The sequence below is a fragment of the Rhinolophus sinicus genome, linkage group LG04, assembly GCF_036562045.2.
Source record: "Rhinolophus sinicus isolate RSC01 linkage group LG04, ASM3656204v1, whole genome shotgun sequence".
Lineage (NCBI taxonomy): Eukaryota > Metazoa > Chordata > Mammalia > Chiroptera > Rhinolophidae > Rhinolophus > Rhinolophus sinicus.
The window spans coordinates 140,749,182-140,775,465 of record NC_133754.1 but is presented as its reverse complement, the minus strand read 5'-3'; the positions used below and the strand labels follow the sequence as shown (position 1 = coordinate 140,775,465).

Here is a 26,284-nt window from a genome sequence, read left to right as displayed (position 1 = left end):
AATTCTAAGACCTCATCAGACTCACGCTGTTCATCTATTTTGAGCTAGACACAGCCCTGCCAGTGGGGAGAAAAGTCGACACTTCTTTAGTGACATGACTGAGGTTGTATTGACATCACTGTTCCTTATTAGGTTTCAGCTGTGATAATCGTCAATTAAATGTGGGGCAGCCTGCTTCCCTCCCCTCAGTGCCCCTACCGCTCATGGAACATTCCTCTCCCCATTCAGCTTCACTCAGAGAACCTTCATTTTTACCTTCCATTAAAAGTTCCATGAAAAGGCTTCTCAATTGTTCGAAAACTACTGGGTTAGAGAATGGTGCTATGAGGTCAAGGTCAAAAGGTCACCAGGTCTGTGTTTCCTTGCCAAGGGAGAAAAGGCTTCGGTGACAATGACTCCGTGCAAAGTTATCACTAACATAATGTTTTGAAAACATGTTATGCACGTGCTCTCTTAGCTGGAAGTGATCAGCGCTGAGATCTGGCTCTGGACCCTGCCGACCTGGGTTCGAATCCCACCTCCACTGCTTAGCACACTGGCTTCCGGAAGATATTTGATCCTCTCTAAACCTCCATCTTCGCTTTACAAATTGTGGATAATAATCATGCCTGCCTCACAGGAGAAGTAAGTTCTCGATAAATGTTATCAATTATTAAAAGTATATTGTTTTAATTATAATACTTTATATTTCTCTCAAGCCAAAGTTTAATATGTTAGTTAATTTTGTACAGGTATTAATTCCCCTAAAAGACAGGTAGTTTCTTGAGGTTCTTCATCTTTGTGTCCTTTATAAAGCTTAACTCAGTAGGCCCTCAATAAATATTTGTTGAATAAATAAATGTTCTAAATATAGTGGGTCTGCAGGGACAGGCTTGTACACATAATCCCCTTCCACTTAGCATCCTAGGAGAATGCCATTCACCTTTTGAATGTTCTATAAATATTTTATAATCGTAACAATGATACAATGAAGATTATAATTTTGAATAAAGATCACTCTTTAGCTCGAATTTCCTGAACTAGGGTTATGTCCTTTAGTAACATATAAAATGTATTCAAACAGGGCTTCGGTTGAATGCAAACTGAACTCTAATTTACTTGTGAAATAACTACAGCAATTGAATCAATGTGTCCTTTACCTTTCAAATAGTTACTTCCATGAACCACAAGTGTCAGTGCTATCATGTTATAGGTTGAAATTTATTAGATCCTCTTTTCTTTCTAGATTTAGATAATTATCTTACATGTTTTCTGACACAGGCAGCAACTAGATTTGACATCCACTTCCTAAATTTCATAATGCTTATAACTAAGTGGCAAACCAACTAGTGAAATGTAAAGTATGAGCTTTGGGATATAGAAAGGAGCAGAGCCGACCACAACCACGTTGCCGTTCTGTGTCTCTATTTTAGCTTTCTCCAACAAGGCAAGGTTGAAGCGTTGTTTTGGAAGAGGAAGCCACAGCTTGTGAGACACACAGTAGCATTTTGTAATATTAATAAATGTTCCTTTAAAAGAAGATTCCTTAGTAGCAGTCAGACTTTAGGCAAGGGTGAGGGAACACACAGTTTTCCTTAGTAAATTCTAGACCCTGTGAGGTTGATAGTAGAAAAGGATTTGCCAGTGGTGACTCCAGCTGTCTTGACTACACAATCCTTCTTTGCTCCCCAGTTTACTTTTTCTTTGAGACTCAGTTGTGACTCAGGTTTGTACATGCACTTTCTTTCATCCCCTGCCCCCCCACCCCCAAACACACATTCTTGCCACCACAAATTATCTTTAATACTCTGGCATAAAGCCAGACAAAACCCCTACCCTCACATCTCTAAAATATTTGAGAATGAGAATACGTTTTTAAATTTTTCCATGATAACTGTGGTATCCACTGTTCAAAAATAAAAAAAGTGAAATGAAGAGTATGAGGAAGAAAATTACTTCCAGGGCCTGCCCTAATTCTACCTGCCCCAAAGGTCTGGTAGGTCTTTGGTGACCTCTTACCTGAGTGTCTTCCTCACCCTCTCCTGATTTATCTCCTTGCTGCCAAATACCTGAGTGGGCCTAGTGTACGGAGCATTCAGGGTTCTAGAGTCCTACCTGCACCATCCCCAAGGCCTATTCTGGTCCAACTCACTCTGCGAGGTTGGATCCTTACAGGGAGGAGGCTAAGCAGGCATGGTGGTATTATTTCCATCTGCTGGACGAGGAGCTTAGGGCTCAGGGAGGGTAAAGAGCTGGCTGCTGGTATTTGCACACAATTCCTAGTATACGGCACATGACTAATTGTATTACATGAAGGTCCACCATGCAAATGGTCTGATAGGGTGTATCTCAGAACCAGAGAAGATGCCCTTTAACCGCAAAGTTTGTATAACTTATGGACATGTTCGTTATTAATGTACTAGATTAGCTTAACTCAGGGGTGTCCAAACTGCGGCCCGTGGGCCAACTGCAGTCCACAATCCATTGTTAATTGTCCCGCAGCAAATTCCAAAAATATATTTAGTTTACTTAAATAAACCAGGTGAGGCAATACGTACTTCACCTCAAGTGAGTGGCCTGGCTGTTTGTGTATTTTACCGCATATGGCCCTTGGTAAAAAACATTGAAAAAAGTTTGGACACCCTTGGACTGAATCCACAGGGAATAGACACAGGACAAATTAGTTTTGATGGGGAAGGAGGGAGAGGAAAAGGTTCTGAGTATGAGGATGCTGCCAGTAAGACAGTCCTCATTAGGAACCAAGGGTGCTATCAAATAAATAAATAATGTGTGTTAAAAAAGGGCCTGAAGGAAATTTGCTATAATCTTAACGGTGGTTATATCTAAATGATAGACCCATAAATGATTATTTTTTCTTTGTCCTTTTTATATTTTTTTCAGTAATGGGCATGCATTACTTTTATAGTATGAAAAAGTATTAAGTATTAGCTTATAACATAAGTGTTAGCTTATGCTATATTGTAAAAATATATGACTATCAAATTAAAAGCATATATGTTTCAAAGGACACTATCAAGAAAGTGAAAAGACAACTCACAGAGGGAGAAAAAAATTACAAATCATATATCAGAAAAGAACTACTACCACCTATCAGATATAAGACCTCTTACAATTCAACAATAAAAAGACACATAAACCAATTTAAAAATGGGCAAAGGATTGAATAGACGTTTCTTCAAAGAAGATATACAAATGGCCAATAAGGATATGAAACGATGCTCAATGTCATTAGTCATTAGGAAAATGCAAATTAAAACCACCAGATACCACTTCATACGCACTAGGATATATATATATATATAGATATATGTATATATATATTCCAAAAGATGACAATAACAAATATTGTCAAGGATTTGGAGAAACTAAAACCCTCATAACATGAATGTAAAATAGTATAGTCACTTTGAAAAAGTTTGTTCCTCAAAAAGTTAATTATAGTTAGTATTTAGCCAAGAAATTCTACTCCTAGATATAAACTCAAGAGAAATGAAAACATGTTTACACAAAAACTTGTACATAAATATTCATAGTAGCATTATTCTTAAGAGCCAAAAAGTGGAAAAAATCCAAGATGTCCATCAGTGCATGAATGAATAAACAAAATGTGGTATTATCCATACAATGGACTATCATTCGGCTATAAAAAGGAATGAAGTATTGATATTGCTACAGCATGGATGTTAAATTTGTTAAATTCAAGAAGCCAGACCCAAAGGCTACATATGGTGTGTTTCTATTTCTATGAAATGTCCAGAACAGGCAAATCCATAGAGAGAGAAAGTAGCTTAGTGGTTGCCTGGAGCTAAGAGTGAGAGTGGGTGAGCTGGGGAATGACTGCAAAGGGTTTTTTAATTGGATGATAGTGATAACGGGTTTTTTTAAACAAGAATGATGTTAGTGGTGATGGTTACATAACTGTGAATATATTCAAAGTCACTGACTTGTATAAAGATTAACTTATGTGGTATTGTATCCGTGAATTGTGTCTCACTAGAAAAATTACTAAAAATGAAATTTTTAAATGTAAATCCATGGAAAATTCAGAATCTGCCATAAACTTTTAATTGATTAGGTTTGCCTACTTTTGAGGCCCTATTAAATAAATGTTTACTAAATGTAAGGAAGGAGAAATAAAGGGTGCAGGATACTTTGTGTATGCAGGAGCCGTCTGATTCTCCCTTACCCCTCATCACCTTGGGAAGAAGTATTTTTTTTTAAATAAATTCATAGATAATTGGGGGTTGAGATTTTAGACACAACCTACTGAATCCATGTACCCTGTTCTACAGATGAAGAAACTGAGGCCCAGGAGGAGTTTGCTAATTCTCACCCGGTGAGCTGGCAAAAGAGCTGAGACTAAAATTAAGATTTCCTGCCCTCAGAACCTTTGAGCTGCCCTTTGCCTGTCCTTTTAATAGGCAGGGGTCATCAATTTCAGAAATTTGCAGGTGTGCTTTGCCACCAACATGTAGGGAAGCACTGATTTCAAGGCTCTTTTCCTCAGAGGCCAGCATTTCACATAGTGAGATTTGATGACTCATCACTTCAGCCTACTTGCAAAAATATTGTGACTTGGGTAAAGCCCTAATGGGTGTGTGCAATGCTGGAGAGCTAGGGGGAGCCCCTCCCCAAAGAAAATCAGTGAGAGTTGGCATGTTGTTTATCTTGGTAATTACTTGGTTTTTATAAAGTCGGTCCTCCTGTCTAGTTTATTCAAACCATCCTCAACTAGAAAGAAGACTCAATCTCTTTTGCATCTGGTGAGATTGCTCTGAATTGAGTGTTTGACGTCTTAGCTAGGTCCTCAGCTCCGGAGGCGGGCCCTGCGTCTTCTTTGGAGTCCCACGAACGTCTGCACCCTCTGAATCCTCTCCTTTCCACGGAGGATGTCCTCTGCCCTGAGGCCGAGCAGGAGAGAACACACGGAGGATACAATGCGGGTCCAGGGAACGGCGGGAGGTTTCTGACCACCCCAGAAACTGTCCCACCCAGGCACCTGCAGGAAACGAAAGCCCTGCACTCTCCCGAGTCCCCCTCTCACCCGGTATCAGAAACCGACCCCACAGCCGCAGAGCAAATTCTTAGCGGAGTGGAGGGAGGCAGCGGTCAAAAGGCACTTGGGCGGAGTGTTAACATGCCACCCTCCGCCGTCCAGGGACGCCTCCGGGCCAGAGATAATAGATCTGAACTGACGCAAATTTCACTGGGGGGTGGGCTTTTTCCCTCCCTCCGGGGCAAAAAGTAAAGACACGTGAGCAGAAGAAACATGTGGGAGGTTCTGGCCGTGCAGAGGCCCGCGGGAGGGGTGCTGCGGCGGAGGTGCGCGAAGGTGCCTCTTGGGCACGGTGGGGTTGGAGCCACGCGCAGGCGCACTGGGGCATGTCCGCCGGCCGGCCCGCGGTACAAAGAAGCTCCGCGGAGAGCCGGGTCCCCGAAGGTCTCAGGAACCTCCTGGGGCTCCCTCCTGCCCCACTCCGGGACGCAGCCACAGTCGTTTCCCACCCTGCGTCTGCGGCTTGCCATTCTGCCCCGATTTCTTCGCCGGTGCGGTGGCTGCAGGGCCCAGGTGGATGCTGTGCGTTGCGGGGTTTAATTCTGGCGCTGGCAAGCCGGGCTGGCTCCGCCCCCTCTGCCCCGCCCCTCTACCGAGGTCCGGAGCCCGGCGGAGCCATTGAGCTATCGGCCCGGCGCGGCAGGTTGGGAGGTGCGCCTGGAGGTGAGTGGAGCCGGGTGCTACGCTGCACCCTTTTCCCCATGGGGTGGGCGCGGGGGTGTGGGGCTCCATCGTTCACTGCACACACCCAGCGGAGTTCGCGGGCGGGCCTCCGCGCCCAACCAGGCAAACTTGGCGCGCGCCGGGGGCGCACGGCGGCAGTGGCAAGGGTGGAGGGCACCCCGCGGACGCCGGCTCGCCCGGGTTGCCCCGTCGGCCTCAGGGCGGGTCTATAGACCGGGTCCGAAAGGTTGCTTGGACTCTGCGGCTGCCTGGGTTTGGCGCGAGCTGTGGCGGCGGGGCTCGGCCCGTGTGGACCGGAGCGCGGCGCGCTAGGCTCGGGGCAGCGGGAAAGTCTGGGCCGGGCCGGGCGGAGGGAGGGGACGGGTGACCTTGAGCCCTTTTTCAGTGCGGGATGGGGTGAGAGACCCTCTCCGAGACGTGTCCCGGTGAAGTTCTCTGCTCTGTTCCACAGGACAGACTGGCGGTCGGCCCCTTTATCCTTCTGTCCCAGAGCGGCAGGTGGCCTCGGGTCGCCCTCAGCCGACTCGGAGATGGCCCCGGCCAGGGTTGGAGGGTCCGGGAAGTGGGAGAGGGGTGTGGGAGCTCTGGGCCTCCGGACCCCGCCGAACCGGGTCGGGACAGCGTGGGCTTCTGGAGGATCCGCGGCGTCAGGTCGAAGGAGGGCGCGAGCGTCCTTAAGCGGATTTGGTCCCTTAACGGCCCCTTCTACATGCCCCTTAGCAAACACGCAGGGAATTCTGCCTTCCGGGCAGCTGCCTCCCCTTGACCGTTCATCCTCCCCCACCTGGGTCCCGGTGGGACTTTCAGAGGCAACTCCTCGTGGAGCGTCCTGCATGCAGGTCAGCAAGAGCTCTGCTGCTCCGGGGTGAGGGCTTTGGCCGAGTTAACTCGCATGAAAAACAATCTGTGGCGTCCCCCAGCGCTCGCTCTCTGCACATAGTCTCCATGGAGGTTCCTCTTGTATTAATTAATGAAATATATCAGAACGAGAGCGCTGAGACGAATAGGGAAGGTTAATCATCCAGGTCGATAATTGTGGAGTTTCTTGCCCTCCCCTCACTCAGCTGGATTGAAATCAGGACTTGTTTTCTCATGTTTAATTCATGAGTTTATTCAACTTGATTTTTTCGGTGGTACTTAGCATTTTGCTTGCTAGTTGTTCCTTTCACCCAGCTTTCTCTAAAAAAGTTGGGCACTCGCACCTTTTATTTTAAAAAGTGAGATATAATAAACATGCCATACATTTACCCCTTTAAAGTGTACAATTCAGTGGTTTCAGTATATTCACAAAGTTACACACTACTGTCTCATTCCAGATATTTTTTTCCAAAAAGAAAGCCTATCCATATCCATTAGCAGTTACCCATTAGCAGTCGCTCCCCGTTTCCCCCTCCCCAACCTAATACTCCCTCATTTTAAGGTGAAGTTTTCCCAAGGTAGAGGTTCAATGAGAAAACAAATTATTAACTTCAGTCCTTTTTCAGTTAATAGATTTGGGGAAAGGTGCTGCCGCTGTGGCAGTGGAGGGAAAATGAAGTGTGGGCTGCCCTATGTCAAGATTAAAATGTCTAAGGATGGAGGAGAAGCCCCCAGTGGAATAATAATTGCCCCCTTTAAAGATACACAAGTTAGGAATGCATTTATCCCCAAAGGGCAAAGGGGTGCTTTGGGACACTTTCTGCGCTCTAGATTGCCAGGCCCACAAATCACTCTACTTGAGGTTCTGCTTCAGCAAAAGTAGTTCCTCTGTGTGTGTTGGGGGGAGGGAGATGTTAGAGGGAAAAAAGGATTGCAGATTTAAAAATAGTTTTAAATCATCCAAAATGGCCCAAAAGAATGAAACCACAAGCAAAAGGCTACTAGAATCAATACATTCAAGACTTAGTTCATTTTTGTGAGTATCAGCATCTGCCCACAAATAGGCATGTGAGCTGAAGTGCTCAGGCATTAACCCCCTAGTCCAGAGAGGAGGAGGCTAGGAAAGGGTATGTAGTTGAAGGAAATTCAAGGATTTGGGGATGGACAGCAGAATAGCTGAAAGGGGAGTGTTTGTGGGAGGTCTGTTAAAATGGAGTAGCTATAGGATGAGCAGATGCAAAAGCAGCAAAAAGGGTTTCAGTGAAAAATTAACAGATACTTCACTCAGGCATTTGCTGGATTATTTGTGCATGTTTTAAAAATCTCATTTTAGTGAGCAGAGTTGAAGCTAAGAAAATGACGCAACAACCGCCACACTTCTCTTCCGCTCTCCAATCAAATAAAGAAGCCAACTTGGTTTCAAATGTTACAGGACATTTTATGCCTCTTGTGTGGGTGGCTTGGCTTATGTCATTTTAAAAAATAATTTAAAAATTGAACAATAGCATACATGCAAATCTTAAGTGTACAGTATGTCAGATTTTCACATAGTGAGCGTAAATTTATAACTAGCACCAAGATGAAGAAACAGAATACTGCCCTATTGCAGAAGGCCCCTCATGCTCTTGCTCCAATCCAATCATAGATTAGTTTTGCCTGTTTTTATGCTCTGTCTACATGGTATCATAGAGTATGTTTTTTGGTTTTTTTTTAAATATATCTGGCTTCTTTCTCTCCACATTATTGCTTGTGAGATTTAGCCATGTTGGTGCACGTGGCTATAGTTCAGTCATTACCATGGCTGGCTAGGATTCCATTGCATGATTACACCCCAATTTATCTATTCTAGGGTTGACTGGAAGTTGAGTCGTTTCCAAATTTTGTCAATGGTGAGCAGTGTGACTTTGAATATTCTAGTGCATGCCTTGATACGCGTGTGTGAGTACACATTTGTATTGGGTACATACGAATAATCAGGAGTAGAATTTCTGAGTTCTAAACTAGCGTTCAGTTTAGAAGATACCACCAGACAGAATCCAAAGTAGTTGTATAGATTATATTTCTACCAGCAGTGAGAGTTCTGTCCTAGCCTTCTTTAAATTGCAAATGCAGTAGACCTACAGAGATTTGGGCAAGTGGACAGAAGGTGGCCCAAAGTTGCCCCGTCTCAGCAGACTGACGTTTCTGTTGTGTTCAAATGCAGTGCTTTTCCATGTCTGTTCCTATTTTTATGGAGTCATAATCCTAATGTTCAATTTAGTATTTTATTTATGTCTTGACACTATGTCTTAATATTGCTCCAATCTCCATGACTTTTTAATCCCTGTACCTGTCCACAATCCCATGGGTATATTTTTATTTAATAATCCCACATCACTTGGAAGCAGTGTTCGTTTTTATAGTTTTACAAGTATGTATTGCTGCAGCGATCATCTTTGTACATATAGTTTTTTCCACTTCTTTTGGATTATGTCATAAACTAGAGACTTTCCTTTTGGTGATGCTGGATGCTTATTGTTAAACTGCTACCGCAGTATTGAGTTGTCCACGAATCTAGTGCAGAATTGATTTAAAAAAATCTTTAAATTGCTAATATGTTATTTGTGAAAAAGTGTCTCACCGGTTTAAATTGCAATTCTCAAAATAATGGTGAAGTTGCCCCTGATATCTTCTTGATAAATAGCGTAAATGGAACTTTTGTTGTAATCTCACTTACAATCACGTACTATTTGTCTTCATAGGATTCCTTTTGCAGAGGTACTGAGCCAGGAGCTTTAGGGAATATAAGAAGGATCATACCATTAAGTAGTTTATTATCCAGAAATTATGCATAAAAATGAACGATACCACTTAGGCAGAATCCTTACGTATGACAAAGGAGTGTTTCGTTCATTTAACAGATATTGAGTGCTTGTCTGAGTTCTGAGTCAAAAGAGGTCTTTCTTGTCTGGTTAGATAGGATTGGCTTCTCTAAACAGTAAGACTTGCGCTGAGCTTTACGGAGCCTTTCTTTAGAAATTGGCTAGGGGGCAGGTGTCTTTGAAGAAAAGAGACCACTGAGCCATCTCAAGGGGAGCGATGAATGGTGCACAGACCACTCTGGACAATGGGGATGATGGTGTTTCCTTACCATCTCTTTTTCTGGAAGATACTCAAAATAAGCAAACTAATATAAAGGCAGAAAAAATACTGAGAGCAAAGAGCCTCACAGAGTTCATAGCAAGTGGGGAGATATAAAGATACAGAATTGTAGTAGGAGGCAGAAGGATGGACATATGTGATACAAATGGCTCATTCTGGAAATGTGGGGGATGGAGAAATTCATGCTGAGTGGAGAGATTTGGGTGATATTGAGGGAGATTGGGCCTTGAAAGTTGTGTCCAGGTGGAGAGTAGAATAAAGGGCATTGCAGTGTAGGCACTAGCTTTTGAAGAAGCCAGGCTGCCCCGCAGTGCTTGACACATGATAGGTGTGGTGAGTCACATGCTCGGAGACCCAGGTGAATGGCAATTTGAGATTGTACCTTTGTCCAGTGGCTCGTGACTGCTGAACCAGCCTGGTGATCTTTGTGCAAATGTAGCTCTGGACTCAGATTGACTAGTTTGAATTTAGGTTCTGCTCCTTGCTGTGCAACCTTTGGCACAGTTACTGAACCTCTCTGTGCCTCAACTTCCCATCTGTACAATGAGCATAATAAAAGCGCCCCCCCTCGTGGAATTATTGTGAGGATTAAATGAGTTAAAACACATGGAATACTTAGAAGACTGCCTGATACACAGTATGTGCAAAATATGTTTGTTGTTACTTTAATTTTTAAAGTTTATTTTTTCCCCAGCTGTATTGAGGTATAATGGACCAAATTGTAAGATATTTAAAGCATACATGATGGTGATTTTATTTATATATCAAATTCTTCTCATCTAGTTAATTAGCACATCCATCACTATATATATATTTTTTGTGTGTGAGAACACTTAAGTTCTACCCTCAGCGAATTTCAGTTATACAATACAGTGTTATTAAATTTCTGAAGTTATATTTGCACCTAGAATAATGCAAAAAAAGGAGGGGAGGCCTTAAAATGAAAACTAAAACCCATCACTCCTCTCTGATTCCAGCTTAGAGTACAGTCTCTTCTTAGGTGTGTTAACTGTTGACAACCTATTTATGATTTTAGTTCTTCTGGTGGTTATCATTGAACAAATTCCCTCAAAATACAGTGGCTTACACAATTATTTCACGGCATTATGGATTCTGTGGGTCTGGGATTCAGGCAGGGCTTGGCTGGTGCTTCTCCTTGTGATGTCTCAGTGGTACCCAGCTGGTGAATGGGCTTTCACGGGACCAAGAAAGCTTTGCTCCTGTGTCATATGCCTTGGCAGGGGAAGGCCGGAAGTCTGGGCTCAGTGTTGACTGTCGATCAGAGCACCCACATATGGTAACTTCCCCATGGTGGCCCTGGATAGTTAGACTACCTAGAAGGCCCCCAGATTCCTCCATGTACGGTCATGTTCACTTAACGACGGGGATACATTCTAAGAAATGCGTCATTAGGCAATTTCATCATTGTGCGAACATCAAAGAGTGCACTTACACAAACCTACGTGGTATAGCCTGCTACACCCGTAGGCTGTGTGGTATACAGCCTGTAGCTCCTAGGCTAACCTGTACAGCACGTTACTATCCAAAACACAAGATTAAATCAAGCACAAGAGAAAATGATACAATCAAGAGACAAAGTAATCACGAGGTGTGTGAGGCTGCTGCTGACGTAACACGGCATACTGTTTTACAGCACATTTTTTTTAGTGCGTAGAAAGAGTACACTCTAAAATAACGGTAAAAAGTATAGCATAGTAAATACTGTATGAATCAGGAACGTAGTCATTTATTATCGTCATCAAATATTACGTACTGTACAGAATTGTATGTGCTCTACTTTGATCCGATTGGCAGCACAATAGGTTTGTTTACACCCGCCTCACCACAAACGTGAGTGGTGTGTTGTGCTACACCTTTCTGATGGTTACGATGTCACTAGGTGATAGGAATTTCTCAGATCCATTATAATCTTTTGGGACCACCATTGTATACGCGATCTGATGTTGACTGACACATCCTTATGTGGTGCAGGACTGTACTCATATATATCAGGGTCCTTTAGAGAAACAGAACCAGTTGGATGTGTATGTGTCTATAGAAAGAGTTTTATGTTACAAGGAATTGGCTCACATGAGTATGAAGGCTGGCAAGTCCAAAACTGGCCGTGTGGGCCTGCAGCCTCAGGACAGCCAGGGGCGCAGATGCAGACCGAAGGCTTGCTTGGGGAGGCCTGTCTTTTGTCCTAGTCAGGCTTCACCTGATTGGATGAGACCCACCCACGTTGCAGAGGGGGCAATCTGCTTTACCCAAGGTTCACTGATTAAAATGTTAATCTCATCCCAAAATACCTTTCATGTTGACACATGCCATTAACTCAAGATGTGACCACCTTGCCCGAAGCAGTTGGAAGCCTCATGGCCTTTTATGACCTAGCCTCAGAAGTTACATAACTTCCCTTCTACCAAGTTCTATTGGTTGGAGCAGTCACAAAGCCTGCTCAGACTCAAGGGGGCGGGGTTCATAGACCTACCACATGATGGGAAGAGGGTCCAAGAATTTTCAGCCTTCTTTTTAAACAGCCACAGTCTATACTTGATTTCACAAGTTGGACAGTAGCTATTAACACCCTGCTAAGGAAGAAGGGGGACTTACATTACCTCCCACCTCTCTTCTTTTTCTCTACACTCTGCCTCGTAATATTTATTGCCTAATTCTATGATTTTTAGTTCTCTTTTTCCAGTTACGCTTATAATTTTAAATAGCATTTCTTACTTGAGGCAGCCAGGAGGAGGTGGAAAACCAGGTTTGTTGTGCTGTGTACATGTGTGTTTGGGAGGCAGCAGAACTGTCGTGAATAGGGGAAGCCTGACATCGAGGCTCTTGGTAAAACATTCCAGCCACTATGGGAGCATGTCCTCTGCGTGAGCATCGCTGGCGACTTAATCCAACAGTTTTTATTTTCTCTTTGGCTTTTAAACTCAGATACTTGTTTGTCTTCTCCTTCCTGGAGTTTTGCGTTTTAAAGTATGGATGCTGGAAGCAAATGATATTCTCACTGATGAAGAAGCTTAAAACAGATCATCTGTCAGAGATAAATCTTCTCATGCTTTGTTCATTACAGAAGCAATCAGTTGATTGGAAACAGTTATAGATTTCAAACAGCGTCAGAAAGCCTATAGCTCTGTTGGAAGGGTTTTTTTGTTTTTTTTTTCCAAATTCATTTAGTTAATGGAATTGAGCGATGGGGCTTAGTTTAACTCTCAGAAGACATACTAATCCCTTTGTATAATTATCTCATCCCCTGAGAAGCACACAAGAACCTCTATTCTTGTTGGTTTACGTTTATTGTGTATTGCAGGTAAAACCCCTTTTGATATTTATTTCATATAATTTTTGGCTTGATTAGAGGCAAAAGTAAAATTTTGATATTTGCATTACATTTTTGGTTAAATTTGTTCAGATTTCTGTTGGTACTTCTGACTAGTTCACTCTATAACCTTGGGGAAAACATGAAAAAACAATTAGAGCAAAAATAGAAATCAAGCTTGAATTCATCCATATTCTCTGCCTCTCTCTCTCTCTCTCTCTCTCTCTCTCTCTCTCTCGCTGTCTCTCTCTCTCATATTCTTCTCAATAGAGCTGCTCTTTCCCATTAAAAAGAGAAAAAAATACTGCTTAAGAGTAGCCTTTTTGAGGGGCTGGGATTGTCCCTATTATGTGATGCTGTGACTCACTTTTCAGCCAAATAACTTCCTCATGTCCCTTCCCCAAAACAGAGCCATAGACCCAAGCTGATTATCTTTGCATCATATCCCGTTCCACTCACTACTCTCACCCAAAGGATAGCCTTCTAATATCAGAGGTTACTTGTGCTGGTTTTTGAACTTTATACACATACGCGTAGACTCACAGAATGTGTACTCTTTTGTGTCTGGCTTCTGTCCAGGTTATGTTTGTAAGATTGGCCCATGTTGTTTTATGTGGCTGTGGTTCGTTTTCGTTGCTTTATTGTGTGAATGTACCACTGTTTATCCATCCTACTGGAGATGTACATTGAGTTCTTTCCAGTTTTGGACCAATGTGAACAGTGCTGTCATGAACACATTTGTGCATGTTTTCTGGTGTATTATGTACATGTGGTATGTATCTGAAAGTGGACTCTTTGGGCCACACGGTTCAGCTGCAGTAGAAACTGCCACAGAGGTTTTATCAATTTTTATTCTCAACAGTGGTATGTGAGTTCAAATTGCTACACATTCTAGCCAATATTTGTTATGATCTGTTGTCATGTTTTAGCCAATCGGGTAAATGCGATTTATTGAATTACCCAGATTAATGAAGATGAGGACCTCAGAAAGTGCTGAACTCTTTTTTATTTTGTAGCACAGTGAAATAGAAAAGGTAGGCCAGGCACAGTATTCATCTGGAGACTTGATAGCCGTTTTCAAAGTGATACAGCTTTTCTCTTTCTCCCTGCTATAAAATTCATTTCTTATGGGATTTTTTTCTTATAATTTGGTGGGAGATACGTCTCAAGAGTTAATAAAAGTTTAAAGAACAGAAGTTTATGAATAAGTTCTACGGGTTCTAAGAATTAAGGTGTTCAGTATATTTGAAGACGGAAGTTTGCTCATGCTGTCTTTCAACTTTTCTAATTTGTTAAATCAATCTATTGATTTTTGCCATTCACTGTGACATTTTTATAGGGGAATTTGGCTTAGTCATACTCTGTAGTTGGCCAGGAATTAAATTTCCATGTGAAAATGTAAAAAAAAAAAAAAAATTGAGCTCTTGGTGTAAAATTTTTAAAGGAAAAAAGGAAAGGTGGTTGTCAACACAGGGCTAAGTGGGACGTTGTAGCTTCAGTGGCAGTGCTAAAAGTTTTTGCCATTTCTTAGAGAATGAAATGAGTAGTTTTTATGCAACTTAATGTATGATTTGGTGTGTTAAGTTTGTTTTATTTCCTGTTGCCCTTTTGAAATTTCATCCTTTAGCTTCTATTTAGGGCACTTATTTTCTCTTCCCAATTTTTTCTTTTTAAAGGTTGCAGGCCTCTTTAAGAATGCAACCTAGCTTTGTACGATCCAGTGTGTATGTTCCATCTTCCCTTAAATGTTAGGGGTATTGCTGATCAAGGGGTAGACACTGTGGTCTTAAATACCTTCAAGCATTTATGGTTTGTGAATCATTTTCTTTCAAAGGAAAAAGTGTTGTGAACCTCCGGCCTCATACCCAATTTGACCAAACAACTGTGCTCACCTGTTTCCCTCATTAGAGTCCTTACTTACAGCTGTCACTCACAGGTGATGTCTGTATTTAAGCCTGGGTCCCAGGCTGGGGGTGGGGGTGGTGGTGCTGAATCCATGCTCCCGTCTCCTCTTCTCTCCCTGCCCCTCAGTGACCCAGAGCATTTCTTTCTTTCCCATTTCTTACCTTTATTTTTGATCAGGTCGTATTGAAGGGCTGAGGTTCAATATAAGGCACTGGTCACATTCTTGTGCTCTGTCTAGAATCTCAGCTCTGCTGCTTCCTGCCAGGCATGTGTTTCCTTTGCCTCTGTTTGTCTGTAATGAAACATTAATATCGTGATACCGTTGTGTTTAAGTGTGTCTCGGTTTGGAGGGAGAGGAGGGGAGGAGTCCCAAGGGAAGATAAAGGAAGGATCACCCAGGATATAGTATTTCCTGACTATAAAACTCCCTGGAAAAGAATCTTAAAAGAGATGTCTTGTTTGCTTATGGTCACAGGAGCGGAGAAAGGGCTGTGATCTCAGGCAGCGCACAGGGGATGGAAGGAGAACCCTGGAGCAAGTACAAGGGCAAAGGCAGACTTTGGGGTCCAGGGGGAAGCCCCAACTCCATGAAATGGCACCGTCGTTCGCCCTTGTCTGTAAGCTGTGTAAGAACACAGTAATGTGTCTCTGCCTGTAACACAGGGATAAGGGAGGGGTGCACACAGCAGAGCTGAGATGATCGGTGGGAAGCGTGAGCCTTGCTGAGCGTTGTGGAAATCTGGTCACTTGAGAAGGTTGTTGCTCCTCCTGCTGCCTCAGGCCAAGAAAACTTTCACTGGCTGTTTAAGATAATGGGCAGTTGCTGGGAAGTTGTTGAGGTTGTGTATTTGTCTCTGGGAGCCCAGTTGGTGCTTTGAGTATCTCTTCTGGGAAATACTCCACCCGGCTGCTGGTTATGCTGAGCTGTGCTGGAAGCATGCTGTGGGACTTTTATGGGCTGGCAGTACAAGCCATTCACCGTTTATAACAATGTTTCCAGGGCACAATGCATAAATAGACTTGATAAACTATAGGGGCACTCCTGGTGAAGTTGGTGATTCTTTGTGTCTGAAGCTTTGGGGAAGTGAGGATGGTAACATTGTATTTATAGCCCAAGGCCTGTGCAAAGGCCAGAGCCCTACATTTAACAAGTTAACAAGTTAACAATTTAATGTTCCTTAAATCAGTGGCTGGATGGACCTAGAGGATTCCGCGTGTGTCTCACAGCAACATGGGTTATTTTGCTTGTTCTCACGTTCATTAAAATGAACAACTTTCATTCAGCACTACAAATTAAGAGTGAAAAGGCAAATCACAAAGTAGAAGATATTTGTCGTCCATATATCCAACAAGCATAGGCCTTGTAAAGAACAGCTACAAATAAATAAGAAAAATAGCCTAATTTTAAAAAAGAGAAAAGGGGCATTCAATATCAATCATCAGGAAAAAGCAAATTAAAACTGCTATAAAATACCAAAATATACTCACTCAAATGGCTAAAATAATATAAAAAACAAAAAAACCCCCCGATACCCAAATATTAATGAGGATACAGAAAGCTCAATCTCTCATACATTGTTAGTGGAAGTGTAAATTGATATAACCACTTTGGAAAGCTATTTGGACTTATTTATAAAGCTGAACAAATGCATATCATGTGGTTCAGTGTTTACACTTCTAGACACTATATATGCCCGACAGGAATGAGGGGATATGCGCACCAGAAGCATTTATGAGAATGTTGATAATGGAATAATAGAAACACAATAGAAACAATCCGAATATCCATGAATGGGTAAATTGTGGGTATTGTTATGCAATGAAATACTACACAGCTATTAAAAAAAAAAAAAAAAAAACAAATTACTCCTACACAGAACACGACTTGTCTCAGCTATTATATTGAATAAAAGCAGTCAGAAACAAGTGTGCCTATTATATGGTTTCATTTATGAAGCTCCAAAAGAGACAAAAAATAATTGATGGTGACAGACTAGGGCAGGGGCGGTACAAGAGCTGTATTGACTGGGAAGGGGCCTCATGGTTCTCTGGGGTCCAGGTTATGTCCTCTGTCTGATCTAGTGGCTGATGACGTGGATGTGTTCCTTGTAAGAATTCATCATGATAAATATTTAAGATATTTGTATTTTACTGTTTGTATGTTATTCTTTAAAAAGATGATTAAGATCAAGCATTTAAAAATAAACCCAAATTTGGGGTGGCCGGTTAGCTCAGTTGGTTAGAGCGTGGTGCTAATAACACCAAGGATGCTGGTTCGATCCCCGCATGGGCCACTGTGAGCTGCGCCCTCCTGAAAAACAAACAAACAAAAAACAAAAAAAAACCCAATTTAAAATAAACCAGTAAGACTTATTGGCTGCAAAAAAAGAGTGAAACACAGTGAAACCCAAGAGCTAGGAGCTTAGCCAGTCCTCTTGGGAATTGGGGAGTTAGGACCTAAAGTTATGAGTATGATTTCTTTGGGGGCACTCATGGTATCTTCTCTCCGGCATTTGCACCGTTCCTTAGCTTTTTCTATGGACCACCTTTCTCTGCTTCAACTCACAGGTGGTAGAAAATGGCAGCTCAGCCCTTGCTTTTCATGACCTCCCATTCCAAGCCTAACTCCTTTTTTATACCTTATCGTTCACGCTCTCTAGCCCTCTCGCTCTCCCTCCTGATTGGCTTAACGTATGCTTCCTTTTTCCCTCTGTGGTCAAGTGAGCAATGGCCAGAGAGGCTGGGGTCATGTAGGAAACAGCAGCCAAGGCTAAGGATGGGTGGATTTTTCTAGAAAGGGAAACGTGTGGGAAGGAAGTGGTTGCCATCCTACCACATGTTCTCCTGCTGAACGTCTGCTTCTTCCCATTTTTTTTTCCCCAGCCATTATTTCGAGCAGGGGGAAAAGTCCCCAGGAAATTCTTTGTTCCCTCCCAACAAAATCAGGCTTTCATGTCTGCTTCCAAACATGATACCCCAAACAACTTGCTAAATTTCCCTGAGCTCTGGTTTTACCAACATCCACTACAAACTAGTCTTGCAGAGGCAAGACTATTGTTACCTTGTACCATTTTGAAATGATGGCGTTAATTTCCCAAATTCATGACAATTGACACCTTCTGGGTATAACTTTGTATCAAATTATAGGAAATACTGTTCCTAACTTGATTTGAATTTCCCAGTGCAAAAAGCCTTTCTGATATCTATTATGGGCTTGCTAATCCTGGTGGAGAGAACCATGGGCTCCCAGATTCAGGACATTTCAAGGCAGAGTATAGCATTCTCTATCTCCCAGTCTCTTGGTTAAACTGTAGATTTAAAATGTATATGATCTGTAAACCTTGACCTGGATTATGCCTTTATCTGATTTGTTAGCTTTGCCCTTGACCTTTCACTAGGCACCTTCTCCCTGTACCTTTTCTTTTTTTTTTCCATTTGTTCCCTTCCAATTAAAACAGACACACACCACAGCCTCTGGAAATGACAACCTGTCAGGTTAGTCCTGATAAGTTGCTCTGAGTTTCTCTGGACTGCCAGCTTGCCAAAAGCTCATCACAAATTTGCCAGACGTGGTCTTGAATGTTTTTCCTTTAGAAATTAAGTTTTTCAGTAAATTCATGTATATTTCCATCAGAGTAGCTGTGAGAGTCTTTTACTGGACATTGTTTTTCTTCGGCTTCTAGAAAAAAAAATCGAGAGTTCTAGTAATTTTCATCAAGTTCTGTTTCAGTCAATCATTTGAAACACTATTTGTATCATCAGATCTTATATTAGTAAGATTTCCGGGCAGGGACTAATACCAAAAAGCTAAAATTAATCTAGACTTTTTTGGCAATGATTTCTACATCCCATAAAATCCCAGGCAATTACAGTTCCCTGTTTTGCTGGGAGACTGGTATGTCAATTAAGTTTATAACTTTGATTCTTGTTTTATCCCCCCATCAGTTAGAGATTAATTGCATGCCTGTGGAAGGGTGAGCTGTTGAGCCTTATCTTCTTTGAACCTACCATTGTTCTCAAGAAGGTCTTCTAAAGGTCGGTAACTTACATTTTCATCCCTTCCCCCTAAAGCACATATTTATAAGCCAAAAAGTTTAATTAGAAAAATACAGATATTATTTTCAGTTTGTTATATTTATTATGGAGATGGTTTGTATGAACATTCACTGAGAGTACGACCTACATGTCCATCTGCCTTCATTAGGGTACTACAAGTATGTATTTTTCCATTGAATATTAAAACATTTTTTTAAAGGGTGTTGGTTTCATTTCTCAGCTTACACTAAATGATGCTCAAGGGCTTAAAACAATAGATTTTAATTTCTTGTTCACTGTACATGACAGCTATGGCTCTGCTCCAAAGGTCTTCTTTACTCTAGATCCAAGCTGAGTGAGCCACCCAGTCTGGGATATAATCTCATGGGAGTAAGAAAGGGTAAGAATGGAAATGACCAATCCATTCATGGCTCTTAATGCTTCTGCTTGAATGTCAGTCAGGTCCACTCACATTCAATTGGCTGAAGCAAATCACATGGCTAAGCCTACCAACAATGGGGCAGGGAAGTATAATTAATTCTTCCATCGGGAGATACTAAGTCACATGACAATGGGAGGTAAATTCTGTTTTGGGGAGGGCAGAAAATAATTGAAATAACAAAATCTGCCACAATGGAAAACTATATTTAATTCAAAGAGGATTAATGGATTGTATGCTGATGCAGAAAGAGTTTTTAGAATTTATTAAATCTTTATTTTGAAAGGGTTATGCTTCAGAAATCTGCCTAGATGTGGAAAACAGGGTCTAATTTTCGTATAGGACTGATTAATCTGTTATGCTGGAGAGTTGTACCCACAATTTGGTGACTTTCCACTCATTGTTTCTCAAAGATCTAGATCTGTATTTTAATCAAGAAATTACTCTTATTATTTCCTTGACTTTTCTTTCTTTCTTTTTTTTTTTTTTTAAAGATTTTATTGGGGAAGGGTAACAGGACTTTATTGGGGAACAGTGTGTACTTCCAGGACTTTTTTCCAAGTCAAGTTGTTGTCCTTTCAGTCTTAGTTGTGGAGGGCGCAGCTCAGCTCCAGGTCCAGTTGCTGTTGTTAGTTGCAGGGGGTGCAGCCCACCATCCCTTGCAGGAGTTGAACCATCAACCTTGTGGTTGAGAGGACGCACTCCAACCAACTGAGCCATCCGGGAGCTGAGCAGCAGCTCAGCTCAAGGTGCCATGTTCAATTTTAGTTGCAGGGGCGCTGCCCACCATCCCTTGAGGGAGTCGAGGAATTGAACTGGCAACCTTGTGGTTGAGAGCCCACTGGCCCATGTGGGAATCGAACCGGCAGCCTTCAGAGTTAGGAGCATGGAGCTTCAACAGTCTGAGCCACCGAGCCGGCCCTATTTCTTGATTTTCCATATATTGCTGCTATCTCATTTACACATTGTTGGTTTTTGTTTTTTAATTGCCTGAATGAATACGGTCTTGGCAGCCAAAAAGGCAGGTGGTGCTGTCAAGGGAAGGGTAGAGATGGGGGGTTTTGGCAAAACTAAAATTGATTAGGGCTTAGTAAATATGCCCTGGTATTTTTCTTTCAAAAGTGAAATTGCTGAGCTGTTGCTTACTGGAAGCTGTTGCTTCCTTACTGGGAAATTTTTCTCTTCTTTAAAAAGTACAAAATCAGAATCCTTTATAAAGAAAGATAGCAAATTGCCACTATTCTTACTGTGAGATATAGACCTTCATTGCCTTGATTGGTTATTCACCATTTATATATTGAGGAGATTCAGAACTTTTTTTGGTGTAGTGGTGGGGGGAATCTTGGCCATTTCCGTAGGTTCACCTTCACACTCTTTTGTGTGAAGGGGGCGTGTCTGTTTAAGCAGAAGTCTTGGATAGGTCCTGTAATTTTTATGAGAATGTTCAAGTTTCTGCTTTACTGACTTTTTTAGTAGGTAGACCAACCCTCGATTGGTGATGAATGTTGCACTCTGGGTTCTTTCTAAGCACTTCAACTTCCCCAACTAAGAATGAAAACTTGTTTTGGAGAAATAGTGTTCATTCATGAAATTCTAAAGGATTTTGCACAGTAGTTCCATCAAAATATCGGATACTTAAAATGCCATACTTACTTTTTCCTCTAATTTCTTCTACTGAATGAATATGCATTATGTCCTCAGCTTACATTATTGAGGGATGGGAAATAGTTTAAGAAACAGACACAAGAAACTCTCATACTTTTCCACCTCTGCTGTGTCTCTCAGCTGCCCTTTTTTGAAGAAAAGTTGCCCTAAGCCTCCGTATCAAGCAATGTTGGGACATTTGTTGAGAAAATATTTGATTGATTGAACAGTATGGATTTTATAAGAGATTGTGATTTCCATGTTGCTTCGGCCAAATTTAGACCCACTGTTAAACAACCATGTTGAACTTCATGATAGTCATGTTTGCTAACTAATTGAGGCCTCATTTACTGTTCCATTGTATTTCCCTTGTTCTGAATTTAGTACGTTTTTCTGTTTTTAAAATTAATGTAAATGTAGTTCAATCTAGCTTTGAAAGTTGTCTGAAGCCCTTTTTGGAATGAGTTTGGATATAAATACATGTACAGAGGGTACCAAAAAAACGTATACACATTTTAAGAAAGAAAAAAAAACTGTATTAAAATTGTAATACTCAAAATTGTAATAGTCAATAAAGAGATGAATACAAATCATGTGTATATATTTTTTTGGCACCCCTAGTATTATGCTTACTTGGTGCATTTCAAATTATTAACAGGATCCTGCTTATATGAAGTACCTGGGGGGGGGGAGAGGGAGAGAGCACTAGGTACCACTCCTTTCTGTGCTCCCATTGTCCCCCTTAGTGCTCACTAGCAGATGTGCATGCTAAGGGGGATGCTCGGGTCCCTGTCCCTTGTATTCAGACTCAGGGCTGGAGTCTCTTTCTGGGCCCATTGCTGATGGGGAAGGGGTCCTGGGGTGCCATGGGGTCTGCTCTCCAGGCCCAGGACTGAGGGTGGGATTGAACTGGCAGAAGGGCAAACACTGTCATAACTAGTTTCCTGCTCTGCTCTTGCAGTCCACACTCAACAGTGATCTTTTAAAAACGGGTCAGATGGTGGCACTTCTCTGCTCAAACCCTCTGTTGGCTCTGTTTCCATAAGAGGAAAGGTTTTTACAATGAATTTTGTGGCTCCTTGACCTGGTCCCTTGTTTACTCTCCAACTTCTAGTCCTGTACTCACCCGTCTCCCCCTCTCCTTTGGCCTCCCTGCCCTTCCTCCAACCTGCCTGTGTGCGTCCCCTGAGGGCCTTTGCATTGTCTGCTTCCTCTGCCTGCAGCGCTCTTCTCGGCTCCAAACCTGCTCATGCTGAGTCCTTACTCAGTACCTAGACTACCGTGTTTCCCCGAAAATAAGACCTAGCCGGACAGTCAGCTCTAATGCATGTTTTGGAGCAAACATTAATATAAGACCCGGTATTATATTATATTATACCCGGTGTTATGTTATGTTATGTTATGTTATGTTATGTTATGTTATGTTATGTTATGTTATGTTATGTTATGTTATATTAAAATAAATAATATATATATAGTAAAATAAGACCGGGTCTTATATTAATTTTTGCTCCAAAAGACGCATTAGAGTTGATGGTCCGGCTAGGTCTTATTTTCGGGGAAACACGGTATCTACTTAGAATTACAATCTGCCTTCTACCGCTCCTGGTCTCCCTTACCCAGTCCTGTTCTTTCTTTTGTACCATAGCATAATATTAGGTTGGTGCAAAAGTAAGTGTAGTTTTTGCGTTTAGTTTTAAGCTTTTAAACTGCAATTACTTTTGCACCAACCTATAGTATGTAATTCATGTATTGTGTTTATCGTTAATTGTCCACCTACTCTAGTAGAATATGGGCTTCCCCAGGCCTGGGATCTTTATCTTGTTTGTCAGCTGATATGCAGAGGGTGCCAAAGAAATGTACACACATTTTAAGAAAGGTCAAAACTATATTAAAACTGTAATACTCAATATACACTGATAACAAAAGATGAGTACAAGTCATTTGTATACACCTGTTTGGCACCCGCGGTATATGCTAAACTCCTAGGACAGAGCCTGGAAAGGTAGGAGGCACTTAACGTAACAGATACTTGTTGTTGAATGAACTGCTGATGAGGATTTACTTACTATGCCTTTCAGAATCCCCCATGTGAGGAAGTGTATGTTTCAAGTCACTGTTAGGAAAACATTTGTATTCCTGATGAATAGGGACTTTTTATTTTTCCCCCCAGTTGTGGAAGTTGTATAACTCATATTTCCTTTTCTGCTTTGGTGACCCGGATGCCAGAAACTGTTTTATGCTCAATTCTGAGAGTGACTCTTTGCTTCCATTTGTAAGTAAACTAATACAGCCCTGACCCTCCGTTCCCTCTCCCGATCCTTCACTTGATGAAAAGTTGTTCTGTAGTTACTTTTGTTTATTTTTTTTTACAATAACTGTGCATTTTCTTTAGACCCTTCAAGTAACCTTTGAGAATGAATAGTGCATAAGAGTTCAAATCCACTCTACAAAGGAGAAGTAGATTATTAAAGAGATTTGTTTGCCTTAGCTTACAGTTGGTTTTCTTTTGAGCTTCAGCCAGGTCAGCACGGTTGTCTCGGGTAGTCTGCAATTTACTGGTTTGATCAGTGTTTTGAAACAGCAATATGCTCTCTTTCTGTAGGCTTTTCTTTGATTGAACTATACTTGTACAAATATTAATGTACTTGTAAACTACTATTGTCAATCCCAAACTCTTGTTTCTGAAACCCAAGGACCCTAATTTCTGACACAATATCCTTGGAAGAATTTCTTGCAACTGTTCAATAAAAGGGATTATTGGCGAAAACCCAAAAGGATTAAATTAATGATAGGGTGTTCAGTCTGGACACATAAGGACTGGTGTCTTAGTGTGTGCTTTTCGTTTGGGGGTACGCAGAGGGTAGCCAAAGCCGTGATCTTAAACATCTTCCTGGAACTTCAATTTTGCCTGACATTTTTGGAGAGCTCTCTTTTGAAATCAGGTGTTTTTAGCAAATTCTGTCACATAGATGCTTACAAAAATCTCTAGAATTTCATATTTCTGAGTTGGCCAAATACAAATTAATGTCCCTAGTAAATGATGTACTCTACTTCAGGCATGGGCTCTGGGATCTAGGAGGGCAAACAACAAAGGGTTCTGATAATTTCCCTACTTCTGTGGCGGCTGCTCGTCCATTAGAACTGGACTTGGGGGCTTCAGAATGACTCCTCAGAAACTGCACAACTAGTTTTTAACAAATTGGATTTGCCATCCCAAGGATCAGGCGTTTTAGTTTGTTTTGAAATCTGATTTCCTAAAGCCATTGGTTTTTACAGATTAGTTCAGTTTCCTATTGCTGTTGCTTTTAATTAAGTTCTACATACAAACCCCCACAAATCCCTAATTCCATCTCTCACAAGAATTAAGTGTTAGAAAACACAAAAGTACTGGGAATTCTGGTTTTATTTTGTAATTTTAGTCCTTTGAAAATCATGAAAATGACCAAGTTCATGAGAAAAATCTGAAAAATCCTTCACTCTTTGAGGAATGGGATCATCCGGGCATTGAGTCTGAGGCGTTTCTCCTAACACACGGGTTAGCAGCAGTCGGCCTAAAAACCATAGACTGTTCTTAGATGTTATTTGAAATATGGCTTTTATTATTATGCAGTGCAATTAGCCCATCATTGAGTCTCAGGTGTGAAAAACCGTGAATATCAACTCTATGAAAACTTTTAACAATGTTTTATGTGTTTGTGTTTGTGTACTTTAAAAAGTCAATTTGTGCCACATTTGTAAATGAAAGCAATGCTCTTGGCCCCACCTCTCCCACTCTGATTCCTTCCCCTTAGAGGTAACTACTTATAAGTTGTTTATCTTTCGTCTAATGTTGTTGAACTATCAGAAAATGCTGACATTTGACTGGCTTAGACCTGTGAAAATAACCGGGGTTATTTTGAGAAAGCATGCTTATAACTCTAATTTTTTTATTTTTCAAAATCCAAATTTGGATGTTTATTGTCTTCATACTATGGAAGATGAGAATATATCTTGTAACTTATGCCAGTACTTTTTTCCCCTCAAATTTCTTAATATTATAGTTTTATTTGATTAGTATATGTTTATATTATTGTGACTATGAAAATAATTCACAGCTGGGTCGGGTAATTTGAATATTCCCTTCCTCATATAATTTGTTCTCACTCAGAGTTAATAATTGTTAGCTTGATGTGCCTCTCAGGGGTTCACCCCCAAATTGAAGCCTAACCCTCTTGTCTTTATGTTGAAAACCTCAGGGTAGTTATCTGTTTGATCCATTCCTTCTGAAGGTACGTATGCCTTTTGAAGTGTCCCCATCAACCCAGAGATGTCCTTCATTTCTCTTTCCTGGATCCCATGGCATTCTCTTTCCTAGTGGTCTCTCTTGCTCACTTACCTTGGTAGAGAGCATTGGCCGACAGCTTCTGAGAAACATTATGTATGAGGTAAATTTTTTGAGATTTGGCATGTCTAAAATGTCCCTCCCCCCTTCTTCCCAGATAGTTTTGCTAAGTATACAGTCCTAGGTTGGAAACCCTTTTCCCTCAGAACTTTGAAAAGATTGCTATCTAAAATTTTCTCTTCTTTTTAAAAGCTTTTAGGATGTTTTTTTTTTTATCCCAAGTATTCTGATTGATCTGTTTTCATTTATTTTTCTGAACGCAGATTTGCCTTCCCAATCTAGAAACTTATGTTTTTCAGTTAATGAAAATTTTCTTGAATTGTCTTTGATAACTTTTTCTTTTTTCTGTTGCGTGAATTCCTGTTTTCACATATTGGTCCTTCTGGAGCAATCCTCTGATTGTCTTCCTTTTTATCTTCTAGTTTCTAGGTGTTGTGTTTTTATTCTTTGCTCTGGTGAATATCTTCAGCTTTACTTACACATGTTTTGCTGAATTAAAAATTATCTTCACATGGGTAATACACGGCTCGAATTTAAAAGACAGAAACAGGTAAAATGAAAAGCCTCCCAATTCCTGCCACTAGATACCACAGTCAGAGGTAATTGGTGTTCCTCTTTCCAGAGATACTCTGTTCATACATTTAAAAAAGTGTGTGTGTATTGTCATTCTCCCCCTTTTTATTTTATTTTTTACATATTTTTCTCCCTCTTCAAAATACCACAAATAGTAACAGACTTTGCATATTGTTATGCATCTTGCTTTTTTCATGTAACTATACGTCTTAAGATTCCTCTGTATAGGTACAGTTT

The 26,284-nt window shown here is 41.3% G+C and overlaps 1 protein-coding gene and 1 non-coding gene across 4 annotated transcripts in view; both read left to right on the top strand.

Annotated features, from left to right (window-relative positions):
- The first annotated feature begins 5,566 nt into the window (after window positions 1–5,566).
- KANK1 (KN motif and ankyrin repeat domains 1) overlaps window positions 5,567–26,284 on the top strand; it is a 185,638-nt gene continuing 164,920 nt past the window's right edge. For 2 of the 3 annotated variants that reach the window (XM_019730205.2, XM_019730184.2), the window contains exon 1: window positions 5,567–5,719. The gene's annotated coding sequence lies outside the window, so the exon portion shown is untranslated. Of the gene's footprint in view, window positions 5,720–18,917; window positions 19,008–26,284 lie in introns of all 3 variants that reach the window. The other variant, XM_074330512.1, reaches the window with a different exon arrangement.
- Window positions 17,193–17,266, top strand: TRNAI-AAU (transfer RNA isoleucine (anticodon AAU)). The gene has a single exon. It is a non-coding gene; the product is annotated as a tRNA-Ile (tRNA).